Below are 6,758 nucleotides of genomic sequence, written 5' to 3' on the forward strand. Positions count from 1 at the left end.
TTTCTTATAATGTATATATAACTTAAATACATTCTATTAAATACTGTAAAATTTATTGTCTTTCAAATATTTCAGCACTGGGTTGAACTGGCAGCTTAGTAGATCCTTCATGTTGGTAGAGAGGTTATTTTTTCTTCTTTCGTGGGTGCATATTTTGCATTCTATCAAACAGAATATGTTTCACAGTGATTTGGATCTTGCAGTTGTGGCAGAAAAGGATGGCTTCTTTATTTACTAAGTGAATATGGATTGGTATATGTAGTATGTCCTAATTGTAGTCGAGTTATTATCACTTGTTCACAACGTTTGACTGGGAGTGGTAAGGTGGTGCCGACAGTTTCTATAACATCTTATAATTTCTTAGCTGTGGAATTCCAGTTACTCTGCCATAAGTTGGTAATATGTTTTTTAATGGAGGTTTTATGGTCGTTTCTTGTTAGCATGTATGACACAGGGATGCTTTCATCTAGTGCAGCTTCCCACGTGTGATATGACCCATAAAAAAGTTATTTCTATGTTTTTTGTTGATAGTAGTATGAGTTCATTTTTTATTAGCATTATAATTTCATTTGATGAATACAATTGCTGTTAAGCTTTTAGTGTACTTAATGAGTCAGATATTATAATATAATGAGGTGCGGATTTTCTTCTGCAAACTTTCAGGGCCTCTAAAATAGCCAGTACTTCTCCAGTAAATATGCTACGACTCAGAGGGAGTCGTATTTTAAAATGGTCTGCTCCATGTATGTAAGCCGCTGCTAGTCCTGATTGAGTTTTTGATGCATCAGTGTAGATATGTTCAGAATTTGGATATAGGGATATTATTTCATGGTATAATTGATGTATTACTGTTGGGTTAGTGGATGTTTTATGATAGCGAGTAAGGGATGTATTTACAATTGGTGGACAAGTTGACCAAGAGGAAAAGTTTTGGGTTGGATTTATGATGGCACTAAACTGTTTACAGTCGTAACCACTGAATTTGATTCTTTCATGAAAAGGGAGTGTATTCATAGGTTTATTTTTGTAATTACTGATACATTTAGATTTTAAGATATTTGAATGCATGGGATTTTGATGATTTGATGATACACGAGTTGCATAATTTAGTGACAATTGTTGCCTTCGCAAGTGTAAAAGTAATTCGTTAGCTAATACTTGAACTCTATTGGTTGGGCTAGTTCTAAATGCGCACAGAGCAATTCTTAGTGACGTTGTTTGAATTGAGTTTAGTTTTTTTGGCAGTACCATAACATGTTGAGCAGTAGTCTAATTTGCTACGTATAAGTGATTGGTATAAGTTTAATAGGGTTCTTGTATCTGCTCCCCACGTACGGTTTAAGAGAATTTTCAGGAGATTGTTTTTGCAAGGTATGTATATGGCTTTTTTAGTTTAGGGTGCAATTTAGAGTTAACCCCAGGCAATTTATTTCGTTGTTTTATTCTTGTGGTGGGGGTGAAATATGTGGTGTATTTTTTATAGTGTTCAATTTCACTACATTCTTTTCTGCTACGAAATTGTGTTTTCAAATGTTTTATCTTCTAATTATTACGTAAATCCTCTTGAATTCGTTTTATCTTTATTCCTGACTTTTCTTCTTTGGTTCGTGAGTCTTAGTGAGTCTTCTGTTATTCATTATTGATTTCTTCATGTTTTTTCTGCATTTAATTTTCTGCATTTTTTGAATGGTCTTAAATATATCTTTCATTCTCGTCCAGTTATCCTCAGTACCTACTTTCCTCTTTGCTTGATATTTAACATCTTTTTTTTATCAATAGTAACTAGTTGCTTATTTGCGTTTGTTACTCTGAAGTTGAGTTGATTATTCATTAATTCATTTGGATTTCCTGGTGATCTCCAGGTTTAAAGACGATGCTTTTGGTGTTTGAAAATGGTGTTTGTTATTACTAGTTATTACTGAGCAGTCATGCTCAGTAATACTGAGCATAACTGAGCATAACAGTAAATGCTTTTAATTTGGACTTCGATTTAAAACACGACAATCTGGTTAGAATCTTCGGTTTTTCGGATATTTTGCCATTTTTTCGCCGGTTTGTGTTATATTTCTAGTAAAATTATTATTTGACTAACTTTTTTCAAAAACTGATATCAAGACCTTAAGTTGAACCCTAGATTTGGCCCTGTGAACCCCTTAAACTCAGCAATATAGATCAAAAATTGATAATTCGATAAATAAAAAGGTTTTGCCATTTTTTGGTATTTTAATGAGTATTTAACTTAATATTCACATATGAAACATTCTCTATGCATAGCTGTGTTTCTTTTAAACGGTAATAAAACATTAAATTTATTTTTCTTCTTTAACATTACATTTAAATACTGATCCAGAAGATTGAAACATCGAATAGGGTGTCGAGATTCTTGGCTGCTTTTTACTTCTTGACTTTCACATTTCACCCCTCAAGTCGGCTTTAAAACCCTAGATTTGGCCCTGTAAACCCCTTAAACTCAGCAATATGGATAAAAAAAATTGATAATTTGATAAATAAAAATGTTTTGCTATTTTTTGCTATTTTAATGGATATTTAACTTAATATTCACATATGAAAAATTTTCTGTGCATAGCTATAGTTCTTTTAAACGGTAATAAAACAGTAAATTTCTTTTTTTTTCTTTAACATCAAATTCAAATACTGAGCCAGAAGACTGAAAAAGCGGATGGAGTGTCGAGATTCTTGGCTGCTTTTTACTTCTTGGCTACTTTTTACATCTTAACTTTCACATTTCACCCCTCAAGTCGGCTTTGAATCAAATGAATACCTCGTGTAGCATTTAACAAGTGACATACCAAAAAAAGTAATTAAAACAAAAAAATACAAAAAAAATCAATAATAACTCTAAACATTGGAACATAAGTAAAAAAAATGCTAAAATAAGCGGTGATATAGCCTTATGACAATTTTTTTAAACTAGTCTTCGGACAGGCTCCGGTCAATATAGCAGTATGAAAGATACGATTATGTAAATCCGCATTGTAAATTGTTGGTAAGAATAAATACAAATAAAGTGTTTACAATTTTTTGCTTCTTTGTGGCAGCGTGGTCATAAGTACTAATAATTTATCGTGCTACTGCTAATTTGTTTTAAATCATCAATGCATTTTAGAAAATCGTATAAGATAAAAAATGAAGAAAACATAAAAACGAATACTTCTATTTGATTATATTCTGGTTGCAAATTAATATTATGCTAAAACATTTTTAAGTGTATATAAGAAAGTATTCTCTATTTGCAACAAACATTCAATCTAATAAAAGCAATATTTTTGATATACCTACCTAATCAAAAAGTTGTTTGTATAATGAAATAAGAGTAAAATATTGCTATCGATAACGCACTGATATTGAAAAGTAGAAAAACTAAAAATAATAAATGCATCAAATCTTATAAATAAATATATTTTTATTGAACATGTTTAATATTTTGTTAGTTAAGATAAACTCAACTGCAGTTTTCAATCCAAAGCCAGTTTGAACAGTCAGATACTTCATCAACGTTAAAAAAATATAACTTAATTTTTGAGTTATTTTGAGTACTGAATAGCTGCCCCGAAACTAAAAGACTATCGAAAATATTTTTCTCAAATTGAATTCTGACATTAATCATGTGTGGAAATGATAATCTACATACGATAAAATATATTTCAGACTTTAAATGCCATTAAAAAAGCAAAAAATGGCAAAACCTTTTTATTTATTACATTATCAATTTTTTATTCATATTGCTTAGCTTAAGTGGTTCACAGTGCCCAATCTAAGTCTTGATTTCAGTTTTTGAAAAAAGTTAGTTGAATAATAATTGGCGAAATATCCGTAAATTCGAAGATTCCAACCATATTTCGTCTTTTAAATTATCATGAGTTCTAAGAGTCCAAAATGGTTCATTTAGTGGTACAAATTAACGGTATTGATGTCAACTGATAATTGAAACGATTTTAAAAAGAGAAGCATCTATGCTATAATTTCACTATTTGGGAGAGTGATTCATCGTTTAAAGGCGCAGAAATGCGGAAACACGTATGAAAATCCAGTGACGTACACTTACTTTTATTTTAACGTTAATTATATTTTTTCAAATATTAATGTTCGAAATAGGCCACAATATATTAATTTACAAGTTTTTTCTGACGTTTCGATCTCTATATCCAAAGACCGCTTTCAAAGACCGCAAATTGCAATTAAGAAAACGGGTAGTTTTCGAGGGCCGCTGTGTACATCTAAATTTGAGGATATTCAGCATTTAAACGATGAGTCACTCTCCCAAATAATGAAATTATAGCATAACTAGGGATATAACTCTAAAACGGCAAAAAAAAAACTGTGAAAACGCCAGAGAAACAACGCGACGGTTCTCATCCGATTTTCAACTTTTAAATTAAAATAACTCTGGTTCTTAGAGTCCAAAATGGTTTATTTGGGGTACAAATTAAAGGTATTGATGTCAGCTATTTAGTCAAATAACCTTCAAAAGTAGCGCATCTGTCACTGAAAATGTAACTGAATATTCGGCGAAAAAACGGCAAAAACCGGTTATTTCAATTTTTAACTGCCTTCTCATCATCAGAGGTATTACAGCTCGTTGTGAGCCAAAGCCATCTTTAGAACAATCTTCCATTCGTCCCTGTCTCTGGCAACGCTTCTCCATGCTTTAACTCCAATGGATTTTAGATCATCCTCTATGTTATCTTGATACCTAAGTTTTGGTCTTCCTCTGGCTCGTCTTTAACTGCCTTCTACCACTTTAAAAATTCTGGAACATAGATTTGGTAATCATATATATATATATATATATATATATATATATATATATATATATATATATATATATGTATATATATTATATTATATATATATATTATATATATACATATATATATATATATATATATATATATATATATATATATATTATATATATACATATATAATATATATGTATATTATATATATATATATATACATATATATATATATATATATACATATATATATATATATATATATATATGTATATATATATATATATATATGTATATATATTATATTATATATATATATTATATATATACATATATATATATATATATATATATATATATATATATATTATATATATACATATATAATATATATGTATATTATATATATATATATATATACATATATATATATATATATATATACATATATATATATATATATATATACATATATATATATATATATATATATATATATATATATATATATATTCGAGCCATCCATATATTTTGTTATTTTTTTATAGGTGTGTAAAATTTTTAAACGCTTAAATCAATTTAAATTTTCAGCCAAATATCATTTTTTTCGAATATTTTTTAAGAGCACATAAAAACCTTAACAAAAATTAAAAAAATCTGTTTCGGTAAAAAATTAAGCTAGTTATAGCCAAAAAAAACGATTTTTGACGTTTTATGAAATTTTGAGGTTATATATCAATAGTTTGTGCTAAAATTTGGATACCCAATACCCAAATTTGGATATGCAATACCCTAAAAATTTAGGGCCAAGTATCCCTTAAGGCAATTTTGACATTCTTATTCGGCTATGCCCTTTTGTGGAACTGTTGAAAACAAAAGTTTTCAGTATTTTATTGGTAGATCCTATGATAATATTGAACTAGTGTTTCTTTGTAGATGATATTTCTAAATTATGATAGACTTTTTCAATTTCTTTTTCTTCATATTTTTGTGTGGCTGCATATTCATGTAATACATTTACATTTATTGTTGTTGTTTGTATTTGAAACATTAGTATCCTGTCTAAGAATAGGACGACGTTTTTTAGAGCTGTATCTGTTTACTTCGTCACAATTATTGCTACGCCATTTTTATGTTTTGAAATGACTTCTCCTGAATAGTATACAATGTAATAATCTATAGTTATTTTGCCAGACCCTGACCTTCTCTTTTTACTTATTCCAATGCTACATTTTTCTTTTATGGTATTGTGAACTTTTCTTGGTTCGTATATGCTTCTTACATTCCATGTATCTATTTTTGTTTCTTTAGAAAATGTATTTATGTTTCTAGCTGATTGGAAGATTCTTATCATCCCTGCTTTATTTAAGGACCGCTCGTACTCGGGCCGTATTATTTATTAGCTAATTCCATAATTGTTTCTTGAGAAAGTTAGGACCTAGATGGTTTCCCGTTGCCTTCGTAGAGTATGTAGCAGAAGGAAATATAGTGACCCGTCTGTCCTCAGAAACCTAACAGCCTTCGGAGTCGAAATAAATAAGAGTTAGAAAAGATAGCGTATAGCAAATATTAAAGACATTTTACTTATACAATCAGAGCAACCAATCAATCAATGTTCTTTCTCGATCAATCAATTATTACGATATGGATAGAACATTTCTTGTGGCCGTTTAGGCTCGGTTGATCCTCCTCAGGCTTGGAATTGAATGTGTTGGGTAATGTAGCATAAAGCAAACTTGATGTTCTTTTCAGTTGAATGTGAGTGTTTTAGAACCTAATGCGACAAGGCCGGGTCTCTAGTGACCATTGGTCCTGTGCAGTCTCGAGCTTAACTCGCCCCCAAAACCAGTGTATTGCACTGTAATTTTGTGGGCCAGTGTGCTCGTGAGTGGAGGCGCCTCGGCTTTCGAGAGTCGGCTTGTCGCATTTTACTCAGTGTGAATGCGTGTGTGTGTGTGTGTGTGTGTGTGTGTGTGTGTGTGTGTGTGTGTGTGTGTG

This window comes from Diabrotica undecimpunctata, chromosome 1 (assembly GCF_040954645.1).
Source record: "Diabrotica undecimpunctata isolate CICGRU chromosome 1, icDiaUnde3, whole genome shotgun sequence".
Classification (NCBI taxonomy): Eukaryota; Metazoa; Arthropoda; class Insecta; order Coleoptera; family Chrysomelidae; genus Diabrotica; species Diabrotica undecimpunctata.